We start from the raw sequence: 26,830 nt of genomic DNA, 5'->3' as shown, positions 1-26,830 counted from the left end.
CTAAACAGACCAATTACCAGCAATGAAATTGAAGAGGTAATCAAAAAACTACCAAAGAACAAAACCCCCGGGCCAGATGGATTTACCTCGGAATTTTATCAGACATACAGAGAAGACATAATACCCATTCTCCTTAGAGTTTTCCAAAAAATAGAGGAGGAGGGGATACTCCCAAACTCATTCTATGAAGCTAACATCACCCTAATACCAAAACCAGGCAAAGACCCCACCAAAAAGAAAACTACAGACCAATATCCCTGATGAACGTAGATGCAAAAATACTCAACAAAATATTAGCAAACCGAATTCAAAAATACATCAAAAGGATCATACACCATTACCAAGTGGGATTCATCCCAGGGATGCAAGGATGGTACAACATTCGAAAGTCCATCAACATCATCCACCACATCAACAAAAAGAAAGACAAAAACCACATGATCATCTCCATAGATGCTGAAAAAGCATTTGACAAAGTTCAACATCCATTCATGTTAAAAACTCTCAGCAAAATGGGAATAGAGGACAAGTACCTCAACATAATAAAGGCCATCTATGATAAACCCACAGCCAACATTATATTGAACAGCGAGAAGCTGAAAGCATTTCCGCTGAGATCGGGAACTAGACAGGGATGCCCACTCTCTCCACTCTTATTTAACATAGTACTGGAGGTCCTAGCCACGGCAATCAGACAAAATAAAGAAATACAAGGAATCCAGATTGGTAAAGAAGAAGTTAAACTGTCACTATTTGCAGATGACATGATACTGTACATAAAAAACCCTAAAGACTCCACCCCAAAACTACTAGAACTGATATCGGAATACAGCAAAGTTGCAGGATACAAAATCAACACACAGAAATCTGTGGCTTTCCTATATACTAACAATGAACCAACAGAAAGAGAAATCAGGAAAACAACTCCATTCACAATTGCATCAAAAAAAATAAAATACCTAGGAATAAACCTAACCAAAGAAGTGAAAGACTTATACTCTGAAAACTACAAGTCACTCTTAAGAGAAATTAAAGGGGACACTAACAGATGGAAACTCATCCCATGCTCGTGGCTAGGAAGAATTAATATCGTTAAAATGGCCATCCTGCCCAAAGCAATATACAGATTTGATGCAATCCCTATGAAACTACCAGCAACATTCTTCAATGAACTGGAACAAATAACTCAAAAATTCATATGGAAACACCAAAGACCCCGAATAGCGAAAGCAATCCTGAGAAAGAAGAATAAAGTAGGGGGGATCTCACTCCCCAACTTCAAGCTCTACTATAAAGCCATAGTAATCAAGACAATTTGGTACTGGCACAAGAGCAGAGCCACAGACCAATGGAACAGACTAGAGAATCCAGACATTAACCCAGACATATATGGTCAATTAATATTTGATAAAGGAGCCATGGACATACAATGGCGAAATGACAGTCTCTTCAACAGGTGGTGCTGGCAAAACTGGACAGCTACATGTAGGAGAATGAAACTGGACCATTGTCTAACCCCATATACAAAAGTAAACTCAAAATGGATCAAAGACCTGAATGTAAGCCATGAAACCATTAAACTCTTGGAAGAAAACATAGGCGAAAACCTCTTAGACATAAACATGAGTGACCTCTTCTTGAACATATCTCCCCGGGCAAGGAAAACAACAGCAAAAATGAGTAAGTGGGACTATATTAAGCTGAAAAGCTTCTGTACAGCAAAAGACACCATCAATAGAACAAGAAGGATCCCTACAGTATGGGAGAATATATTTGAAAATGACACATCCGATAAAGGCTTGACGTCCAGAATATATAAGGAGCTCACACGCCTCAACAAACAAAAAACAAATAACCCAATTAAAAAATGGGCAGAGGAACTGAACAGACAGTTCTCCAAAAAAGAAATACAGATGGCCAACAGACACATGAAAAGATGCTCCACATCGCTAATTATCAGAGAAATGCAAATTAAAACTACAATGAGGTATCACCTCACACCAGTAAGGATGGCTGCCATCCAAAAGACAAACAACAACAAATGTTGGCGAGGCTGTGGAGAAAGGGGAACCCTCCTACACTGCTGGTGGGAATGTAAGTTAGTTCAACCTTTGTGGAAAGCAGTATGGAGGTATATCAAAATGCTCAAAACAGACTTACCATTTGACCCAGGAATTGCACTCCTAGGAATTTACCCTAAGAACGCAGCAATCAAGTTTGAGAAAGACAGATGCACCCCTATGTTTATTGCAGCACTATTTACAATAGCCAAGAATTGGAAGCAACCTAAATGTCCATCAATAGATGAATGGATAAAGAAGATGTGGTACATATACACAATGGAATACTACTCAGCCATAAGAAAAGGGCAAATCCAATCATTTGCAGCAACATGGATGGAGCTGGAGGGTATTATGCTCAGTGAAACAAGCCAAGCGGAGAAAGAGAAATACCAAATGATTTCACTTATCTGTGGAATATAAGAACAAAGGAAAAACTGAAGGAACAAAACAGCAGCAGAATCACAGAACTCAACAATGGACTAACAGGTACCAAAGGGAAAGGGACTGGGGAGGATGGGTGGGTAGGGAGGGATAAGGGGGGGAGAAGTAGGGGGGTATTAAGATTAACATGCATGGGGGGGTAGGAGAAAAGGGAGGGCTGTACAACACAGAGAAGGCAAGTAGTGATTCTACAACATTTTGCTATGCTGATGGACACTGACTGTAAAGGGGTTTATAGGGGAGACCTGGTATAGGGGAGAGCCTAGTAAACATAATATTCGTCATGTAAGTGTAGATTAGTGATACCAAAAACAAAGCAAAAAAAAAAAAAAAAAAAAGGGCAGTTCCTGTGTGGTAACCTCCAACGAGTTCTACACAAGGGTATAAAGGGCATATAAAAGTGTAGGCAAAGGGTCTGTTTGTGTTTATACAGAGGATCAAAGCCTAATTGGGCTACCCCGAAAATGAACTAAGATACGATATGAAAAAGAACTTCCAACATCTGCACTCTCTGGAAGACTCATGCCAGAAGATGATCATCAAAAAACCCCAACAAAGATCCACGCACTGCTACAGCTGTAGATGCACTCATCCCACCAGTTCCTGGACTTGCCATGGGAATGAGGAAGGAGATATCTAAGCTGGCCTGTGCATACAGTAAAACAACAAATTTGACTGGATCTATACTGTTGGAACTCAACCAAGAATTTGGAGAAGTGCAAATTGTAGCGCTCCAAAGTCTTACAACTACAGACTATTTACTGTTAAAAGAACATATGGCATGTGAACAGTCCCCAGGAATGGGTTGTTTTAATTTGTCTGATTTCTCTCAGACTGTTCAAGTTCATTTGGACAATATCCACCATATCATAGATAAGTTTTCACAAATGCCTAAGGTGCCTTAATGGTTTTCTTGGTTTCACTGGAGATGGCTGGTAATTACAGATATGCTTTGGTTATGTAACTATACTCCTATTATGTTAATGTGTGTGCACAATTTAAGTAGTAGCTTAAAACCTATATATGCTGAAGTTACTCTACAAGAAGATTTGTCAAAGAAATAATCAATCTTCCCATGTTTTCTTCCGCCTGCTACTTCTATAGCTTTTCTTCTTCCTTCCTAATTACAACCCTTAAATAGAATTCGTGCCTCATATCAAATTTACCGAGTATCATAACTCCTCCAACTGGTAAAGATACCTCAAGACAAATGCTGGGCATAGAAGCCACAGGGCATAAATATGCAAAGAAGTAAAAAGCTAACCTTTTCAAACAATAAGGCTTCCCTCTCACTTACCAACTTCACATTTCCCTGTATGGCCCCGGAAGATGACTGGTTAGCCAGAGACGGGTAAGATTCCTCAAGGGAGGAACAACCTAAGACAGGCACAGTCGCAGGGGGGCCATCAGGTGAGAAATTGGGGATCAACAGAGGTGAGGCTTAGAACCTCACCCCCCCTGTTCTGAGAGAAATCTTCTGCATATGTGGATGTTTTATTGCCCTGGTCTAGCTTGGATTAACACATAGTCTACAGGCACACACCTGATCATCTATATTTGCTCTCTTACAACACTAAACTATGTTTTCTACCTTTATCTTGCATCTACCTACCACTTAAGCATTTTATTAAAAATAATAATAATAAAGAGAGAAATGTGGTATCCACATATAAATCAAGTATAAAAACCAAATGAGTATTCATATTTGAACTGACTGTTTAGAGTTCATAATGCATGAGCAAAACCGAAAGTTTCTGTGATGACTGCCCTTGTACTGTTCACTATGTAATTTATTCATTATGTAAGAATTTGTTCTACATGTAAGAACTTGTTTGTTATGCCTCAGAAGATTGGAGACTGACGAAAATTAGGCTTGGGGTAGATTAAGGATTGTGCATTGAGCATTGACTCCTCTATACAGAATTTTATTGTCATTAACAACCATTTGATCAATAAATATGAGAGATGCCCTCCCAAAAAAAAAAAAAAAAAAAAAAGTACAGACTTCCAATGGTAAAATAAATAAGTAACCGGGATGTAATGTATAGCATAAGGAATATAGTCAAGATATTGTAACAGCTTGGTAGGGTGATAGCTGGAACCTAGAATTATGTATATAAATGTTCTACCACTGTGTTGTACACTTGAAACTCATGTAATGTAATACTGTGCGTCAACTACCCTTCAATAAAAAATAATTATTTAAAAAAAAAAAAAGAAGACATTGATAAGCAACATACTTAAGAACATCGTTTCAATAAAAACTACAACCATTTCCTATGAAAAAAAAAAAAAAAAGAATACAGTCCTACATTCTTTAACCCCAACTTTATCAATAGTAAAACTCATAATATTCTGACTTAACTGACTCCTTCATCTTTCTCAACTGGTTCTTTACATAGATGGAAAAGGCACTTGGAAGGCCACCCTGAAAACTCCACATTACCCACAACAGGGATTGTGTTAGAACAGGTACTGAACCACAACAGGGATATCTGGCTGCCCTCTTCTGTCATCCCAGGATCCCACAGGCCTTGCGCCCTAAGGTAGAAAGCAAGACAGCAAAGAAAATCCCTTAGCTATTGATCACTTTTGCCGGAGTCTGGCCCATCCCTCTCCCAGAGGCCTAGGCAGCTTTTCTTTAATCGTTTTGGTCCCACTGAGATCACCTCTCCATCTTGCTCCACTGGCCTGAGAGACCAGGTGTGGGAACGTAAAAGGTGGAGTCATGGAGATGGTTTTGGGACAGAAAAACCAAGATAAGGAATGAATCTGTGCAAAAGTTTCTTTAACTGTACAGATTTGAAGCTGGGTTCTAGAGAAAGTATCTGAGAAATGCTCCAAATATATATATAAATTCTCTCCATCAATCTATACTAGTCAACTCACAATCCTGATCAAACCCTTCTAATACCTCGGTGGATGGGAGAAGGCAGAAGTTATCCTCCTGGGCAAACTGAGCAAGCCTTGCCCTTCTCTTATTCACCAAAGATCTGGCAAGATTAGCAGATACTAGAGCACCAGGCTGCCATATCCTCAGAAGTAAGTATGCAGAAGACGGTGTTGGAACCAGCGAAATTGCCCTAAGTCACTCTTGGCTCCACCCAGCATGCCACTCCTTTCCTGGGTCTAGCTAGACTTCAGTGGGTCAAGAGAAGAGAAACACTCCTCCTTACATGATACGCTTACAAGGTTCTTGATTCCAGTTGCAAACCTGCAACTTCCTCCCAGAACTCAATCTTACAGTATATAACATCTGGTGTATGTATGTCTACTTCAGCCTTGCATCAATTTTTCAAGCACACTGAGTCAAATTTTAATTACATCTCTCATTTCCTGGTTTTCCTTCTTATATCTCTTATACTTCCCTTAAGGGTCCATCAATAGACATCTAGTCAAATTAGTGTGGTACTTCCAACAACAGAGTACAGGCAACATAACAGGAATGAGGAAGATCTATAAGTACAGATCTGGAGTGATTTCCAAATTATATTATTAAATTAAAAAAAACAACAACAAACTGCTGAACAAATATTAATTTTTTGTATAGGAAGCAAGACCAAACCAATAAAAATGGTACTAAAAGGGGAGGGAAGGAAGCAAAACTTCTGAGAATGTAACTCTATATATAGTTTTAACTCTGCAATCATGTAAATGATTTATATAATTTTAAAGCAAAATTAAAAAGAAAAAATAAAAGCAAAGAAACTAACCTAACTGTATAGTAAGTCAGTGTCATAAGCAAACAAGGAAAGTAACTTTGAATCACAGCATTTAGGCTGTAAGTCCTAATGGGATTAATGGGATATATTTTAGGATACAGAAGTATTTTTTTAATATATAAATCATACTTGTCAGATTGTTAATACTAATATTGGTATTGTAGGTTTTTTAAAACTATTATAGGCATACTATAAGATACAGCAAACAAATAGTGCTAATGCCATTAGGAATCAACATTTTCATTATAAGTATAAAGAGATACTAATACAAATTCCTATGATTACATATAAAGTTAATATTTCATTAGAATTTCAAATAGCAATATGAACTCATGATCTCTTAATGTTTATCTCCTAGTATTGCCCACTGAAAAAAGGGATGGACACGACACAATGGCAACACAGTAGCAAAAACTACCCATTGCACACAAATTGTGGTGTCTAAATACTATTATATCTTAATAAAAAGAACCAGGGATCTTTGAACAGAAGGCTGGTTCCCAGTCTGGGACAAGAAATGTACAATGTGATTGGAACATGTTTTTCCAGGAAGCAAGCAGGCTATCAAAGATTAATGAGGGCAAATATCACTCAAAAAGGAACATTAGTACTGGGAAAATTAGATAAAATATGCCTCTTGATATGATGTACTAAGGAGAACACAGCATCACTTTACATGGCAGTTCCTGCTGATAACGTTTAACCTAAATTTAATCCTGAGGGAACATCAGAAAGGGCCAAGTTAAGTGACATTCCTAAAAATAAATGGTTTGTACGCTTCAGAAACGTTAGGTCATGAAAGACACAGAATGAAAAACAATTTCAGATTTTAAAAAGACCAGCGTAAGATGTGATCCTCAGATCCTGGACCAAAAAACAAACAAAAGAAGTTTCTCTTTCCTTTTGCTACACAGAACATCAGTGGGTAAAATATGAATATCTGTGGATTAAATAATAGGACTATATCAAGATTAATTTCCTGATCTTGATAACTGCACTATGGTTAGAAAATGTCTTTATTTTTAGGAATATATAATGATGTATTTACAGGTAAGGAGTCTTACATCTACAATTACTTTCAAATGATTCGGAAATCAATACGTATACAAACAGTAACAGAGTAAGAGTAAGAAAATGATAAGCATGGAACAACTGTAAATTTGGGAAATCTGGATAAAGGTATAGAGAACACCTTTGTTCTCTTTTTGGCAAATTTTCTGTAAGTCTGGATTTATTTCCTAATAAAAACTGAAAAAAAAAACCCACTAATGAGTCTTGTCAAAGGACATAGGAACTTTGAAGGGAAGACAGCTGAAGTGACCCTATGCAGGGTGTTACAGCCTGACTGGGATGAGGAGGAGATCCATGCAACTGTGGAAGCAGCAACAGGGGACTGGATATACATTGGCTGATAACAAGAGCCAAATTTCTCACTGTCAGAGAAAGGAGTTTACAAATAGGGAGAGAGAGCCAACTAGAGTTAACCTATGATACTAAATTGGAATTTGCAGTATTAATGTAAACTCCAAGTGTGAGAGTGTGTGTGTGTGTGTGTGTGTGTGTGTGTGTGTGGCGTGCATGTGGGGTGTGTGTGTGTGTGTGTGTGTACGTACGTGTATATATATAAACACTCCCTGGATCTGCCCATTAAGAAGGCTTGGGAGCAGTAACACCCCAGTAACACTCAGCTCTCAAATCTTGCTTTCTAAATACCATTCTCCACTAAAAGGAACCAAGGCTTCTTGGATAACAGATTGATTCTGGGGCAAGGGAAGAAAAAGTACAAGGTAGGCCTGGAACTCCTTTTTGTGCCAGAAAGTGAAGAAAATTTCAAAAAACAAGGGGAACATGTCAAAAGGACATAAAAACCAACCTGAACAGGCTTCCACTGGCTAAATCTGGGGAAAACTTAGCATCAAAATAAATAGCAGTAATGGACTATAGTCAATTAGATAAAACAAGAAAACATGAGTCCATAATGAGGTAAATACACTACAAAATATTTTACATCTATAAACCTACAATATTTCTTTTTTTTAAAGCATCAATCACCATTGGAATACATCAACATATTACTCTAAAGATTTATAAAGGGAAGGAATCAAGTCCTTTCCTACCTTCCCTGAACAAATGGTATTTTAGAGTAAGCAAGGAATTGATGCTGGAAAGTTCCTCTTTACAAAAAAATTCCAACTAATAAATGTAGAAAAAATAACAGAATTATATGATGATCTTTTTTTTTAATCCCTAATAAAAAAAAAGAATCTAAGGAAACATCATCAATGGATGCTAAAATCCTGGGACAAGTTAACAGGATACTTTATAATGGAGCTAATTAAGCTCATTATCAGTGGAATAAGCAGATGAGATACGAACACACATGGCACCACCTATTAATTGTTCTTACCTACAAAAGTAAATCTCAATCTAAACTGGGCCATTAAATCCAACCTCCAGTTGTCAGGAAATACAAGGGCTAGAAGAACAAAATAAACAGCACCACAAGAAGGCAATACGCAAAATCCTGAATAGGGAGTTTGGGGGTGGACTGTTACAGAATAAAAAACATGATAAACAAGAATAAAAACTACATGCATTAACTACTGATCACCTTGTATTTGCACAGAAAAGCAGTGGAATAATGCAACAAAGTAGGAAAAATAACACTAAAGAGCAACTGCACAACTAGAAATAAATGGTCTTTAATGTGTGTGTATATATATATATATATATATATATATATATATACATTTTATATTTATTTTACATATATATTAACACCCTGATGTGTTACAAACCTGAGAATGTCCTCATTTAAAAGGCATAAATTAGAAGAGTCTTTTAGATTCAATACTCAAAAATAAATTTTCTAAATTTTATTTTAGAAATAATTTCTTCTGTCTGCCCTATTACTTTCAATTTGCAAAGTTCAATGGCTGAATGTCAGAGTTCCTTTATCAACAGTCATATTTCACTAAACAGACAATTATTGGAAAAGGGGGTAAGGGGAAAGACAGACTTCTGTTCAGTCATAGCATAGGTAACACAATAACCACCTAATTGTTAGAAACCCTATTACATTTTTCTCTTGGGATGAAGTTTCCATTCACTGCTAACAGCACAATGGCCAGCAACTATGCTGATTAATTAATCCATGCCCATATCCTTAGGTTGAAGCACTAGACTAAACAAAATGTTGCTGTAACAGATGAGTTACTGGGCTTTTTAGCAGTTAAACTAAATTAACATCACAGTGGTAATCTCAACCAAGCAGAATAACATCTAACTCAAAATTACTACCATAATGGGAGTTGAACTGAATCACTAGGTATATTTCTTTGAAATTGTGACGGACTCACTTCAGAGGCAGTCAGGTAAAAAGGGAAGACCAGACCTTTGAGCCGCACAAAACAGGATTCCAATCCCTGCTACATGCCACTCCTACCCGTTAATACCTGCCAAGACTCCAAGAACGTTACTTAAACTAGGCCTCTCTTTCCCCACCAGTAAAATGGAATAAATACACCACCTCCCCTACAACATTGTGATGGGGATTCAATAAACTGCTAACTATAAAAGGGTTTAGCACATTGCCAGGCTATAGTAAGCACACAGACATTGGCCTAAAAAAAAAACTAGTCAAATTACCTAATTTACTTTAGCTTCCTCCTCATTGTCTACAGGTATGCAAAAATCTCTCCCACATAATTTTTAAGGCTGCCTGTATACCACGTCCCCTCCTAGGCAGACCCCAGCTACAGCCTTCTCTCCCAAACCCCTCACAGAAAATTCCCAACGAAGAATAGCCCACATTCATTTTGTCACGTCATCTATTCAATTTTCAGTCCCACTGCAATCTGACATCTCCATCTACTAGTGCATTCAAATCACTTTGGAAAAGGTTGCCAGTGACTTTCTAACTGCCAAATCCAATTTAGTCCTCTTACAAACCTCTCTGCGGTCTTTAACACTGGAGAAGCCCTCTCCTGGCATTGCTTCCACAGATGGAGTACTTACACCATCCCCCCCCCACTCTGTTCTGCTGAACTTCACTCTCTGCAACTCCTTTCTATGCTCCTCCTAGGCCAAAGCCATCACTATTGGTATAATGCAAGGTTCTTTCTATGGCAATTTCCACCAGACACAGACACTATAGGAGATTTTACCCACATTGGCCTCAGCTGTCCTTATGAATGCCTCAGAAATAGACAACAAGGACCTCTCTCCCCTGAATCCAAGTCCAGTAAAACTAAGTGCCTACTAGGCATAGCCATTTGAATATGATTTTCAAACTCAGCAGACAAACTGAATCCAAAACTTAACAGGGATAAAAAGGAACCTTTCCTTCAAAATCTGCTTCTCTTTCCCACTCTCATTCAATCCACCCGCAATCTTGCTTGCCTTTCCGTGGTCACCACTGACCAGCACCCACCCTCAAAGAGCTTACAAGCACAATAGGAAGTAAGTACACAGGTACTGCAATCGATGGAAACACAGAGCACAGCAGAGCCTGTGGAACAAGAGCAACAGGATCCAACCCTTAGCCAAGGTAAAGGGTGGAGGTGTAGACAGGAAGGGAGAGTACCTCTTACACAAGCCCTGTCCTCCACTGCAAGGCCCACATCAGAATGCCAGGAGCCATCCTGAGCCCTGACTCTCTCCCCACTTCTGTGACAACACCTGTTGTCTATTTGACTTCCTGAACATCTTTCATATTTTCTCTGGTCTCCATTCTTAACATCACTGTCCTAAGTCAAGCTTTGGTCCTTCCTTTCCTAAACTGTTCCAAGAGTCTTTGCTGACTTACTCACCCTTAGGTCAAACCCCTCAGTTCTCTTATATACATCTAAAATACATAGAACAAACTTTCTAAACACAAAACTGTTTATGCCATCCCTATTTTAAATCCTTGAATAGCTCAGTACCATTTCAGCATGGAAGGTACCTCCACAATCTAGCTCCTGCCTCCTCCCACAGCCTCAAAGATCTCTAGCCTTGAAAGCTTTGCTTCATTGCGACCAAAGTACTTGAAATCTTTGCTTCATTCTAACCAAAGTTCCCAAGAAGGCCTTGATATTTCCTTCCTTTGCTATACTGTATTCAGATACATGTGTCCCATGTATGATGCTGCTGAGCACCTCCTGTGAGCTAGACATCTGGGAATCCACTGATGTGCACTCTCTTATTTAAACCTCATAGTAACTCCATAGAGAGTGACCATGACTAGATAGTGACTCTATTACCAATGATGAAGATTAAAACACCAGTCAAATGTTCCAGAGTAGGAGCTGAGGATGAAAAATCTGACATCCTAACACCATATTCATAACTACTGTGCTATTTGACCTTTCCTCAACCAGCTATCTGACAGAACCCATCTTTCTGAATTTATCTCGTGTGGACTGTATTATGAAGCCTTTCCTGGCAATACTCCCCACCAACTAACAATGTCATTTTGTAATGGTTTCCTCACCCTCACTCCATACATACAATCTCATTATTACTGTATTTTCCATTTGTGAATGCACTTACTTATTAAAATTTATTTGTAACCCCAAATCAATACAGGTGGCACTTGTATGTCATTCACCAACATGAGCAGAGGGTGAAATATTTGAAGCAACTAACATGCATGTCTGCTCAGCTGAGGTCAAACAAGGCACTGTTCTACCTTGTTTCAACCCTCAGACTGTAAACAAGTATCCTTTTTAGTTCTAAATAGCAGTCTATTTAGTTCCAGTATTTTTTGCATTTTTGTGATTCTTATTGGTGATTGAGTTGTTCAGAACAGCCCCCAAGCACAAGTACCTATGTGCAAGAAAGCCATGATGTGCCTTATAACAAAAATACGTTACACAACTTCATTCATGCATCAGTTATAGTGCTATTAGAACTAGTTCAATGTTAATAAATCCACAATCACATATTGAATAAGGTATCTTTAAACAGCAATACACATAAAACAAGGTGATATACTGATCAATTGCCAAAATATTGTGATCAGAGACTTACAAGAATCTAACCCTGTATTTCCCCAAGGAACAATGATTCAGTATGCACTGATTCGGTATTCTCAGTAACTTTCTAGAACATAACTTCCCTAAGTAATGAGTATCAACTACACCTTAGCACGTGTAACAAGACCAGTCAGAAAAAGACCCAATCCCTAAGCCCATGGAAGCCATTCTCCTTCCCTTCTTCTAAGAATTACTCCCCCTTACAGTGATGAGTCCAGGCAGCCAGTCCCACAGACTACAATAGACCTGAGCTAGTTCAGTCACTCCCCCAGAAACTCAGATTGGAGACCCAAAGGAGCCATGAGGGGCTGTAGCAGCCACTGTCTTCCTTTTGCATAAACAGAGAATGACAGAGCGAAGAAGAGAATAGAGAAAAATAGAGTCAAGAGACTGCACAACCTTACAGAGATTTGAGGGGGGAAAAAAGGAAGGGAAGAAACCAAGCCTTAGTAACCCTAGATATAATGCAAGCCACAGGGTAAGTGCTTGAAGAGTCTGCATCTTCAAGATACGGTAGAGAGTTGAAATTTATATTTCAACGGGCATTCGAGATATGATTTAAATTCTTCCAATATGAAGAGACTTGAATTCAAAGCTGGGCAGAGTGAGAGCAGCAGTGGAGACCCATAAAGCATTTTTGCTGGAACAGATCTAGCAGAAGTAGTTAAGCCCTCAACAGTCCTATTAGGCACTATTCCTGATCTTTGGATGGTAATTAAGATGGTGTGTTCATGGAACAAATGCAACAGCCACTTCCTACTGCCCAGATTTCAACCAAGGTGCTATGATCTGCACCCCTGATTCTTCAGTTTTCTATTTGTGGCAGAAATGGCAGTTCCCTTAGCAGCCCCTCCAGCAGTGGTGTTCTGGGAGACTTCCCTGGACATCCAGTCAAGAGCCTACTCTCCAACCTTCAACAGCTCCAGTATCGAATCCTTTTCTGCTTAAGTTAACCAGGGAAGTACCCATTATCTGTAATTGCGTCGTAACTGATAAAATTTTCAAATATAAACTGATAACAATGGTGAGTGGAAAAGAAACCTAGTATACAAATACCAGATGTGAATCAAATGAAGGTTTTATTCATACCTATTTGCCATTGCCAGTAATCCTTCCTAATCAATTGCTTGGTGTATCTTAATGAGAATAACTTGAACAACTCAAAATTCATTTTGTAGTATTGAGCACAATTACTAACTGAGCCATTTAACAAGCCAGCCACCCATAGCTACTTACTCCTACTGGCCTACTACATAGAAACTTTCAATATCCTGCTTAACCAATTCACCAGATAAGGGATACCCTTTGAAAAACACCTCTGCTGCTCACAACACAGACAAGGCTAGTGGGCTATGCCTATGATGTCCAGGTACCAGGTGAATTGCATGCTTAGCAATCAACAGTGTTTATTTCCAATATAGTTAGTTTATGCCAGTTGTGCCATTATATAATAATTAAATATTATGTAAATAGATGAAGTATGAACACAATGTTATTGTTTCTACAAAATTTAATCTGAATTTGAAAAGATCCAGTAAAGATAAGATGATTAAAAAAAAACAATGTCAAATGAAGTGTGAGAACATCAACAGTAAACAGTGAGGGGGAACAGGGATTTGTAAAATCTAACATTCTGGCTCATATTACTTCAAGTATCTTATTTCAAGTGTCTTAACTCTTGCTCTACTTTTGCAAAACTGAAACTGAAAGTGGTAGATGCTGTGTTGCAGCTGTGGTTTAAGCAAGAGAGGAAATGTAGAACTCCAAACTTCACTCAAAGGTTTCGCCCTACAACAAAAGATAGACAAATGATTGTAAACGTTTAAATAGAAATAAAATAAATGCCTATGTCTCTCTTTGTGATTTACATCTTTAACCAAAATAAGAATGGCTCAACATCTTTTGGAGAGAACCATTCTGTGTCTTACTATATGGGCATAAAAATAACACAAGGTCAAAAATTTTCAAAGTCTATCCTCATGGCTAAACATAGCTATTTCCTTTATCTCTTCCATGATGCCAAGCACTCCACCCTGCTTTAGGAGAAAGTCAAATCAATGAGGGAGTTAAACTTGAGTTAAAGAAAAATACAAAACTCTGTGGGCTTATTCTTATACTTACTGTTATTAGAAGTAGTATTTTTTTAGCTTTTCCTTTGGAAATAATTTCAAATTTATATAAAAAATGCAGGAATAGAAAAAAAAAAGCATATATACACTTTACCAAGGTTCATCTATTAATGGTTTACCTCCATTTGCTTTATCAATTTGTGTAGTCTCTCTTTCCCTACATACACACATACACAATATTTTTTTTCCTGAATCATTTTTAAGTTCCATAAATCATGGCCCTTTACCCATAAAAACGTTAGTGTGTATTTCCCAACAAGGGTCTTCCCTTACATAGAGACAGTAGAGTTGTCAATTCCAATATGTTTGCCATAGATACAATACTTGTATCTAATTTCTGTGTTCCAATTTTGTCAAATGACCAATAATACACGTTATAGCATTTCTTTCCCTCCAGTAGGGAATTCAACCTGGGATTAGGTATTGCATGTAGCTATCATGTCTCTTCAGTATTCTCTTTGTCTTTAATAAACATTGCCACTTTTGAAGAATAAAGTCATTCTGTTTTAACATTTAAGCATTAAACATTTATTTGTATATTTTTTAAGCTAAGTATTTTTCCTTTTGTTGTTGGCATATTAAAATGTCACTAATTTTTAAACTGATCTCATTTCCAGCCACCCTGATTATAATCTCCTGCTTCCAACAATTTGTCTATAGATTCTTTAATGATTCTATCTAGACTATCATGCCAAAGTTATCTGAGAATAGCACTTTTTTTGTTGTTTCCTTCACAACACTTTTTCTCATATTACTGACCTGTCTAGGACATCCTAGAGCTAAAGAGAAGTAGTAACAGTGGAATGTCTTATTATAAAGGGAATGCTCTAACCTTTTCTCTTCAGAATGTTTACTGTGTATAGGTACCCTTTAGCAGGTTATAAGAGTTCTGTTCTATTCCTTTCTCTAGACAGTTGCTCTGGATTTTGTTTTGCTTTTAAATCATAAATAGATGTTGGATTTTATCAAATGCTTTTTTAATGTTATGATGAAGTTTTCTCCCTTATTTGTTATTATGATTAAATATGATTCTAATGTTGAATCCCTGTACTACTAGAATGCCCCCAACCTGATGACGATGTATTATAAAAACTGCACACTTTGGAATTATCTGTGCTAATATTATTTGTAAGGCTTCATATCCTAGCTTTAAAAGTGAGGCTAGCTTGTTATGTTCCTTATTCACACTATCCTTTTCTGATGCTGGTATGAAGACTTGCTAACTTAAAAAATTAGCTGGGAAGTGTTCCTGAAAGAGGGAAACTGACTTTGTGAGGGGTTAGAATTAAGAATTATTAAATACTTTGTAAAACTAGCCAGTAAAACCATCTGAACCTATTATTTTCTTTGTGGTAAGGCATTTAATTACAGAACCAATTCTCTTAAATAATATATTTTTCTGAAAAACTGTCTATTCAAATTTATTACCATAGGTTTTTCATGGTCTCATCTGTAGTTCAGTACTCTTTTTAGTCCTAATGCTCTTGTCCAGTGTTTTTCTTCCAAGGTGAGGATCTACAGTTCCCATCACTCTCAAGAAAATTATCACACATGATTCAAAAATAATTTAGAACCACTGGACTAGATAATCATAGCCACAGAAGTGGGTTGAGCTGTGGCTTCATCAATACTCAGGGGTGTGACCTCCCCTATGCACTTCATCTTTAATACAGTAACCCATTTTAAGTCCGGGGAGAGGAAATCCCGGGGCAAAATACCTCTAAAACAAAAATATGTCAAGGGGAGAAATAAAGTTTAAAACCCATTTATTGCTTACAAACTGCAGTCCTGGGCCATTTCTCTCTCCTGCTCCAGCAGAAGTCAACCAGCCCTTCCCTTAACTTCTCAGGCCCAGATAAGTCCCTCAGTGGCCCAGGTAATTATCCATTAATATGGAGATTAACTTTTCTTCACCCCTGAAAACTGCCTACTGATATGCAGATAGACTAAAGCCATACTTCTCTCCACCCCTGAGAATGCACTAAAGCCAGGTGAGATATTCTAGAAATATTACAATTTTACCCACACCCATAAACTTTGGAAATTAAACAAGTTCAGTGTTCTTAAACACTGGTGAGCTATGGTTCCACCAGTGCACTGAAAACCAGGAAAGAAAGTGCTCTGATTTTTCATAAAGTTCCACCTTTTATTCTTAGAGAATACTCTTGCTGCTTTGTTGGTATTTTTGATAGTAACAATAGACGCTAAGTTTTCTTTGATAATTTTTATTTTAGAAAATTACAAGTTGACAAGCCTGTGTCAGTACAACTTATTTTTTCAAATTTGAAAATCTGGTTACCAGTGAACTAAATGTTCTCTAAGTCCTCATGGTCCCAGTGTTATATGTAAGAGAGAGGAAGGGAGAGAGAGTGGAGGAATGGAAGGACTAATTATTTATATTAACAAAAATCAAGTGATTTACTCAAGTTCAAGTCCTTATTTAATCAGTACCTTCCTGGTTTCTGAGCTTTTGACTGTTAGACCCCCAACCTCCACCTGATGAATCTTCCTTATGTAACATTCTTAAACAAACCTATTCACTCAGTAAAAATGGCTTCTAATCGCATATTGCTTTAACTTCAAATTGCTTAGCTTGGCATTTAAGATAATTAGCTCCATCATTTTCTTTCAAAGAGCATATAGATTTTTCAGACCTTTCTAACCACCCTCTTATAGTCATTCATTAATTCAAGTGACAACTGTTTCTACAGCAAAACAGTAATCAAAGAATTTACCTGATAAAATTATTTAACTTCAAGGACCAAGAGGCAATAGGAGAAAAGAAAAGAAAAAAAACTTTCTTAACTTTGATAGGTTAAGATAGGAGAGCCATCTCAAAAATGCAAAACACTGGCATTGACTACTGAAAAGAGGTGGACCCACTACAGAAAATAAAATGGAGGTAGACTACAAAATCATCCTAAGACTCCACACATCAATCCCTAAAAATGTGTCCAAGCCAAAACAGAAAGAAGAATCTTTGCATTACTTAAGAGCAGAGGCAGCTAACATCTAATCACGTAATATATCAAGAAGTTAACAAATTTACTCGAGGTCACATAGCTTTGAAAAGATAAATAGAGGTGTTACTGCGATTTGTCAATAGAGAATTAAATGGGCCAGGTAGGTGAAAGAGACTACACTTGCTTAAAATCTGTTTCCAATCAGCTCTGGGTGCAGAAGCCAAAAGTAAAAAGAATTCCTCCCAGGATAATTGCCTAGTCCAACCACACTCAGAAAAACAACAACAGTAATAAAGATTGGACAACTGACCAGGAATTCCTTTCCCTCTGACAGAAAGCAAAAATCCAGAAGGCTGAGGATTCCTAGTAAAGTTGGCACTACAGGGCAGTCTTTACTTTAGATTAAAATCCTAGGTATAGACATAAATACTACAGGAGTTCCTGGGGAAAAGAAAAGACCACACAGATGGGCACTGTGGGAGAAGGCATAGAGAAGAGGTGAGTCTGAGATAGCCCTTAAGGTAAATGGAATTTGGGTCAAAAAAAAAGGAGGGCTATCCTTCTATCAGGGATAGGGAAGCACACAGTAACTATGCTAACATAGGCAATACTAATTCATTTAATCCCCCAAAGAGCCCTACAAGATAAGTAGTATTATTAACACTATTTTCTAAGTGAGGCACTGGAAACCCAAGCAGCATTCTCAGGCTCTCCACTCTCATTACCCCTTTATGCTTTTAAAAATTACCGAGGAATCCATAATAAAAGTTTTTATTTATGTGGGATATATATTTACTAAAACAGAAAATTTTAGACTATAAATTTAAAAATAAATTTAAAAGCCCCATGTGTATGACAATTTTAAGACAATTTAAAATTGTTCATGGTTCTCAACAAAGGGTTTTGTCCCCTCCCCTTAAGGACATGGACAATGTCTGGAGTCATTTTGGTTTGTCACAGCTGGAGGAATGCTAGTGGCACCTAGTGGTTATAGACCAGGGATGCTGCTTAACAACCTACAAGGTTGCCTAACAACCTGTGGAGGAAAGCATCCACAACAAGAATTTGCCAGCCCTAAGTGTTAGGAGTACAGAGGTTCAAAACCCTGCTCTAGGGCCTAGAGAAACTCTAGTGTATGCTCAATAACAAACATGTAAAATAATGTTCACAACAGCATTTGTGTAATAGCTAACAACTGAGAACAATTCAAATATCAATCTACAAGAGACTCAATAAGTAAGTATATTCACCCAGTGGATTATACAGCAGAGAAAATTAACAAACCACAGCTACTCCAAACAATACAAATGGACCTCAGAAAGTTAAGTCTTAGACTATTCAAAGCATATGTCTGTTTTTACAAATCTAAAAAAAGAAATTAATCTGTTATTTACAGATAAATGTATATAAAATAAATTCATCTTTTTAAAAGGGAATACTGAACTCAAAAATCATGACTACCAAGGGAAGATAGATGGGACAGGAGGAAGAGACTCAGTGTTGCATCTGGGTGAATTCATAGGACTGTACCACGTCATTTGCATGCCTCCCGCATTACATAAAGCCTTTTTTAAAAATGATGAAACAATCATCACAAGTGATATATTTTTTTAAGTACCTAGAAAACTGAAATATACTTTAAATTAAACCAAAAAATTTAATTTCTATGCTGAAAGTATTCTTTCACATAAAAAATCCTTCTGTAATACAAGTTATTCTTAGTTTCTAATTTTGGCAATTCCATATTTTTGTATATTGAAAGTACTGAAAACAAAACGGGCCTGCATGCCCAATAACCACCCAACAGAGGGCTTTAGACTGTTTTTTAACTGTATTTTGTGACATTATTTTAATTGAAAAGTCCATGGTTGGGTTATATATTTGTATTTAAGCACTTAAAAAGGAAATCATTTGCTTCAGTCTCCTCCCTTTGGTCTTACTATACTACACATTCAATAACACAACCATAGATACCTACAAATATATCGATTAAATAATCTCAAGTGTGTAAAATAACTTTTAAATAATGACTACCTGTAACATCAACAATGATTTCAGCATTAAAAGGTAATTTGTGTAGAAAATCATTTGCACGTTGGGATAAAAATGTTTTTTAGCTATATGAGCTAGGCATCCTACAAATACCCTTTGATCTGGGAGGAAATCTTGATATAAATGCCATCACTAATGGCAAGGAGAAAAAAAGTTTACAAACACTAGTGATTCCTAATAAGAAACCTGTTTATCTAGAATGTAATGTGTAGTGTTTCATAAAAGCAATTTCTCATTTGCAATATAAGAAAATGTGATGTCAGATTTATGATTCAAGTTGTCTAAGGTACAAAGAAGACAAAGAAAAGAAAAAAGTATGAATGCAGACAGTGCTAAATCCTTTTTTGGAAGAAAGTAAAAAATAAATTCTAAAGTAATAGGGATACTACATGTAATAGAAAAGTTCTTGATAAATAACGATCACAGGACAGAGTGCTCACTTGCATTCAGTTTCTTTTTTAGGAATAGAAAATACTAATTTAAAATAACCAATATTTTCTTTATTGCTGGACTCTTCTTCCAAACCCACTATTTTTAATTTGTAGCCAAAAGTAATCCCTAATCCACATTATCAAGAAAACATCTAAGCATGAAACAAAAATGCTTTAAAAGTTATGAAGAATGTAAAAATCATTTGAAACATGCAAACTTAACATTGCATCAGATTGGAGATTTGTGACCCTTACAAAAAGGAATAATAAGAGAAATTTTCAACAGTTTTCAATAAATTTGAGGGTTCTTTTTTAAACTTCAGTCAATTCCAATTTTTAGAAAAAATGCAAAATTACACAAAAAATCTGGGCCCTAAAAACTACGCAATGCCAGCAAATATTTTTGCTTGAATGAAAAAAAATATTGTTCTCCTATCACTATGAATTTACAAACCTGATTCGCTTTCTTAAACCCTATTATTATGCAGCAGAGCTGGAAAGAATACACAAAGCAGCCAAAGAATTCCAACAGGTTCTTAAATGTATTTCACATATTAGGAGTTCCATTTAAATGCTTGCTGGGCTTGCTTTGTTTCCCTCCAGAGACCTGGGAAGAAGGAAATGCTTCCTGGCACCCTGGCTCGGGTAAGAGCTACCTGAGTCTACCAGCTCCCGATGCTCTGTACCCAAGACCCCTGCTGGAGTTTCTTGGCTACCACCACCCCATGTAGCCTACCGCGCATCCCAGCACGCGCAGCAGGCAGGCTGGCCAGCTGGTGACCCCCTCACTGACTTCAGACTGCAACACCCGCCAGCCCCAGGAGCCAGGCCACACAGAGTCAGGCCACACGGTGCCTGAGTTCCTTTCATATCTGAGATTACCTAAATTATTTAATCCTATCAGAACTCACAGGTGGCCATGTAAATTACTCATTTTCAGTTTCAAACAAAAAATACCTCAAATTTGAAATATTCTGAAAGTATATTTAAATGCAATTTAGATGCAAACTTTGAAATTATTCTTAGATTCATATTTGTATAAACCATATGCATTATCAGCTATATTGGAAAACATCAGACAAAAATTTGATAGTCCTTGCTTGTTTTACTATTAATTGAATGCAAGAAATAATACTGAAGAATTATGACAACTTGATGTTTTTTGCTAACTACCTCTTCAAAAGACCAAGCTTGCTGTATGCCCATCTCATATGCAATGTCTGACACAGTGCCTTGCACAGGTGTTTGTTGATCATTTAATCTCTTAATCTCTATATCAATACACGGCATCCTTGACATGCAAACAGATATAAAAGTATTTTTAATGTCTACTAGATGAATTTAATTTTCCTCAAAATCTCAAATATTTAAGCAAGTTGTAACAAATACAATCACAATATAAGCACAAAGGAAAATCATAATGTTCCCCAATTCTCGTTGATAATAAAATGTTTTCATAAATACAAGACCAAAGCCTCACTCATGTTCATGAAAATAAATTATCTAGGCCATATTTTGTTTGATTCATTATTTTTCTTTATTGTTAATAGCAAAACAAGTATCTCCGTTTGCCTGGAATTTTAGGGGGAGGCATGGTCCATATGCACAAACTCCTTCAACAATGCAATACTGAGAGCTGTCTTCATTGACAACTCTTTGAATACCAACATCTTATTAAAATGAACCTTAAAAAAAAAAGCCTTGCACTTGCTTGGTTCTTTACTGTGCTTTAACATACTTCATTTTCATTGTTAAAAGTTTTCTGTAAAATTAACCAGCAGTGATTATTTCCACTTGATGAAACTAAGACTCAGAAATGGAAATCACTTTCCTAAAGTCAGACAGCAAGTAGGTACAATGAACTGATTGCACGTTTACTATCTCCAGACCCAGGCCCCAAATATAACTGACCTCTCTGCTAGGTTCTCCAGCTACCACAAAAAAAACAAACCACAAACCCAGTAAATTAAGAATTCTGCAGCACCAAGACCAAATGGCTTCACAGAATTATGCTCAATTTTTAAGAAACATTATCCAACATTATTAAGCTGTTCCTGAGAATGAGAAAGAAAAATACAGCAAGCTTTAAAATCTGTTAAGAAGCAAGCCTAAAATGGGTAACAAAACTTGACAAATGGCCTAAGAAAACTGCAGAAAAATTTCAAACTATTGAGGAAAATTCCTTTAAAAATGAGCAAGCAAAATCTAAAAGGACTTTAAAATAATAAGCTATGATGAAAAGGTTATTCCAGGAATGCAAGAATGGATCAACATTGGTGTATTTGTTATATAATTCTTTGTGTACATATGTGTAAGTATGTGTTTACAGATAAGTGTATATACACACACACATATAAATGTACATCTGAACATATACATACTCTCTAGCTCTGTTCACTGAGAGGGCATAGGAGCAACATCCTAATACCAATAAGCACCTAGATCTCGGCTTCTAAATATTTGGGGTAGGGAAAGTTCAAGATGAGTCTAGATATTTCACTGTGCCTGAAAGGAACAGAGTAACAAAGAATTACAGGAGATGTCAAAAGGGCACAGAATCCAGCATGAAGGGCTCCCATAGGTCAAAACTATGATAATTTGAGCATCAATGTAAGTAATAATAACAGACTATAACTCACTGAATAAAATAAGAAACCATAAATCCAAATTGATAAAAATAAATAACTTGCAAGTTTGATAAAGAACAAAATGTTTACACAACATTAGAAACAAAAAGAGTACTTCAATACCTTTATTTAGAGCAGAGAAGCATAGAAGACTCTGCCTTAATCAAGTAATCAAAGGGAACATGACCAATAATAGAACAAAATGAAATAGTATTCCACCTGATAAGATAATGAAAAGGTTACAGCATTGCCTTTGTGATATTCCTGCCAAAGATGATAAAAGAATCTAACCATGAAGAAACATCAGACAAAGAAAAATTTGTGAGAATCTGTAACTGGTCTGTTTGTTAATTTTCGTGTCAGTCAATATTATGAAAATCAAGAGAAAAATAGGGACTCTTTGAGACTAAAGAATGCTTAGAAGAGGAAAACAAGAAAAACAAGGTATCATTCAAATATCATTCTAGACTGGATATTTCTGTTACAAAGAATATTATTGTAACAAAAGGTAAAATGTAAAGGGTCTAAAGAGTAGATGACAGTAATATTATCAATGTTAACTTCTTGATTTTGATGGATATAGTGTAGTTATGTAGGAAACAGTCTTTTTAGGAAATATACACCTAAAGATTAAGATGTGATGGGGCATGAAGATAAATTTTTCAAGGAAATAAAAGTTCTTTATACTATCAATTCAACTTATCTAAAAGTCTGAGAATGTCCCAAATGTCCCAAAGCAAAATCAGAAATTTATTTTTAAAATGAAATGCAAAGTAATAAATTTAAGAAATGAGCAAAATCCATGTAAAGATATTTTTTTAATGACTTTTCTAAGAACTTAAAAGAAGACTTAAATGGAAAGGCATACCATATTTTGGGGAAGGAAAGCACACATCTTAAAGATATTTATAAATTAGTCCATAAACTAAACACATTCCCAATAAAGCTATCAATAGGTTTTTGGAACTTGACATGCTGATTCCAAAGTTAAATATAATGAGGAAAAATAAACACGAATAGCCCAGAAAGTTCTGAAAACATATTATAAAGCTACAACAATTAAAACATTATGGTAATGGTGCCTAAATAGATCACTATATGGGGATACAATCAATCTAAATGACTTTCAATATTGCACTAATGAGATAAATTATAAAACATGCATACAATATAATTATATTTTAAAAAGAGGTGAGCGCTATATGTACTCATATTTTACAAATCACATCCAAGGTAACACTGTTAAATGAAAAATATTCAAAATAGTAAGTATATAGATGCTACAATTTGTGTTAAAAAATTACACATATACACTTATGCTTATATAGAATATCTCTGGAAAGCCCTAAAGAAACTGTTTAACTGTAATTGACCACACAGAAGAAATTATCTGTGACCAAAGGTTAAAACAGGTACTTTTTACCTGTTTCTACACCTTCTGAATTTTATACCTATTGTATACCTTGCATTGCCTATTCAAAATAATAAGTAAAATACTTATTTAAATACATTTATATAAGTAATAAAAAATTCTAATAAACAAAATTATCAAAAAGAAATGAAAAATTAATTTACCTTTCTCAGGTCCAGATTCCTCCAGCTAATGAAAGCGGCTTGAATGTTGTGGACTGAGAGTTCTCAGAAAAATGTCCAAATTTCATGTAATGATTCCTTTAGAAAGTTAAACAGATAAAAACAAAGTAAGTGAGATAAGCAGCCTGAAAAAATAAAGCCTGTACCATCAGTCTCCTACGCAAAGGAATGCCTGTGACCTTGCTGAGTATCTGATGGACTCCCTAAACAGAGAAGAAACAAGACGATGCTCAATCCCAGACAAAGGTATGTCCTTGGGACTGAAATTTAAACAAATATCTGGTGAAAAAAAAACAAAAACAAAAGATGAAGGTAAAGACAGAGCCAAAGTGAAGAAATTTGTCTTCTTTAAACTCATTCAACAGGAAGAATGTTCTACTGAGCAGAGGTGAGTACTCCTGAGGGTCAGAGAACTCCAGGAGATGAAAACACTCTGTACAGCTACCCGTCTCCCAAATGCTGGGACCTGCCTGTCACCAAATGATGTGCTTTCCCAGGGATGAAGCCTTTCTAGAAAGGAGCCCTGAAGAGCAGACATGCATGCTTTGGATGCGGGTTCTGGTTCTTCTTGTGATTTTGATTAGGGAACAACACTGAGGACATGAGTCCTCCAATGATACTGGAAAAGTTCAGATTTCTGAACCTGCAATGCTGAAAATGAAAACAGGACTATGAGGTACCCTAAAAGTGCCCACACACATACCCCAAAAGGCCCTATCTGCCTAGCTGTCATTACTTTGACATTTCTCTCATTTCAAAAGTTTTCCCATTCCTTCTCTAGTAAACAGTAAATCAACATTTAGAATATCTACTCTGTGTAGCGACCAAATTTTCAAATATTCTACCTAATCTACTAAGGCTTGAGTGTTAAAAGACCAAACAATTTCAAACAGAGGTTTGGGTAAATTATACATTTAAACTACCATTATGTTTCCTTCAATTTTCTTTGTAAATCCAACTATAAATAGACGTTTTCCAAATTTAACAGAAAGAAGACATCAACTGTATACTCCTAATTCATCCCAAACCCTCTCTATCCCTTCAACACATGCCAAACAGTAGGGCTTAATAAGGGATATTTAAGACTCCAAATTATTGAACTAGGAGCAACTGTAAGTGGACATTCATTTATCAATATGCTTAAGCAGGGCAGAGAGAGATGGAATGCTATTTCAGCAAAAAAAGATGATAAACAAGACTTGGTAAGCTTTAACTTAGACAGGAAAGGGAAAAAGATGCAGGCTAGGAGCAGAAACATGGATCACTATGCAATGCAAGACTACATATCATGAAGGTGGAGTGTGTCCCACTTCGACCATTACTACCTTTTACTTGCAGGTGAGGACACTGAGAAACTTGCTGAAAGTCTCACAGCTGGTACTTTCCAGAGATGTGACACAAAACCAAATTTGTATGACTCCAAAGCTCATGCTTATTTGCCCACAAGTAGTACTTCTCAAACCTTTTCAAGTAACCTCAAATTGTAAAGGAAAATAAAAACATATTCCCAGGAGTCTTTGGGACACTACTGAAGTATCCAGTTTCAACCAGAACTTTCTTCAAAGTTTTAAATATATCTGAAAATTTTTGTTGTTTGCTATTTCCTCTTGTTGTGCCCCGTTTCCTTGAGTCCCCCGTGTGGAGCCGCAGTCACCAGCCTTAGTCGCGAGATGGAAGAGCAAAACAGGTCTTTATTGCTAGTTCAAACTAGGGTCTCAGTGGCCCGTCAAAACACAGGACTCGGTCTGAAACCCTGAACAAAGTTCCGTTTTGGCTTTTATACTGTAGCAAAAAAACAGGTAGGGGCTTTCCAAGGGGGTGTGTGATTTATTGTGACCATAGCTGATTGGCTGAGGAGGGTTGCTGGGCAAGGTTTCCGAGGGAATGGGCATGGCTTGAGCGGGAAACTCAAAATGGGGGACACAAAACAAAATGGAGGGACATAGTTATTCAAAATGGAAGACACAAAATGGAGGCAGGCGTCATGTAGGGGACACAGCTATTCAAGATGGCGGACACAAAATGGAGGCGGGGTCCCACACTCAACAATAAATTAATGCTTATTTAATGGAAAACATTTTTAAATGGCTTACTAATTAAGTCATTCAATTCTTCTCTCTAAAAAAAACATTTTCAAGAGCTTGTCACTATAGGAAGGTGCACCTTCCATAAAAATCCCACAGCTTTGTTGAGCTCCTGGGGCCTGGTTTCCTAAACCTGGATCCCAGTTTGAAAGCCTAACTATAAAGCAAACTGCATTAAAGAAATCTTAAGAACGATGATGAACACCATAATTATCGGCAACTCATGGGTGAGAGTTAAGTTATGAGTAACACATAAGTTATATAGCTACAAACACAATTAACTACTTTAACTCTCCACTGCCAATGAAACAAAATTCTAAACACCACGGATTCCACTGAGTTTGACCAAACTAATTGAGGAGCTATTCCTGAATATGTTAACACCATCTCTTCTTCTGCCCCTGCCTGCTTTATAAGCATAAAGCTAAACTCACTCTTCCTGCAGACATTTAGATAATGCCTACTGTGTGCCCAGAGTGGATTATACCCGAAGCTAAAGCAGTATACTGAGCGGCAGATAAACCACATTTTGACCAGTCCTGCCAGATTTTCCTTTACCTACCAAATAGGGGACAAACACTTCTAGAATTCAACTCCCCACCCGCCACACTAAAAGGGTCTCTCAATTTGGAGGTAGCTCGCGGTAGAAAAGAGTACAAGGGTTTATGTTGGGCTTCAAGAAAACTGTGCTCTGAGCTTCTATGTCCT

General features: G+C 36.7%; 1 long non-coding RNA gene across 4 annotated transcripts in view; it reads right to left on the bottom strand.

The window, feature by feature from the left end:
- Window positions 1-26,830, bottom strand: part of LOC118908972 (uncharacterized) — a 58,115-nt gene that overhangs the window by 30,040 nt on the left and 1,245 nt on the right. For all 4 annotated transcript variants that reach the window (XR_008997280.1, XR_008997281.1, XR_008997279.1 and 1 more), the window contains exon 2: window positions 24,021-24,116. This is a non-coding gene — a long non-coding RNA (uncharacterized LOC118908972). The remainder of the gene's footprint in view (window positions 1-24,020; window positions 24,117-26,830) is intronic.

The sequence above is a fragment of the Manis pentadactyla genome, chromosome 4 (assembly GCF_030020395.1).
Source record: "Manis pentadactyla isolate mManPen7 chromosome 4, mManPen7.hap1, whole genome shotgun sequence".
Lineage (NCBI taxonomy): Eukaryota > Metazoa > Chordata > Mammalia > Pholidota > Manidae > Manis > Manis pentadactyla.
This window is presented reverse-complemented; position numbering and strand designations above follow the sequence as displayed.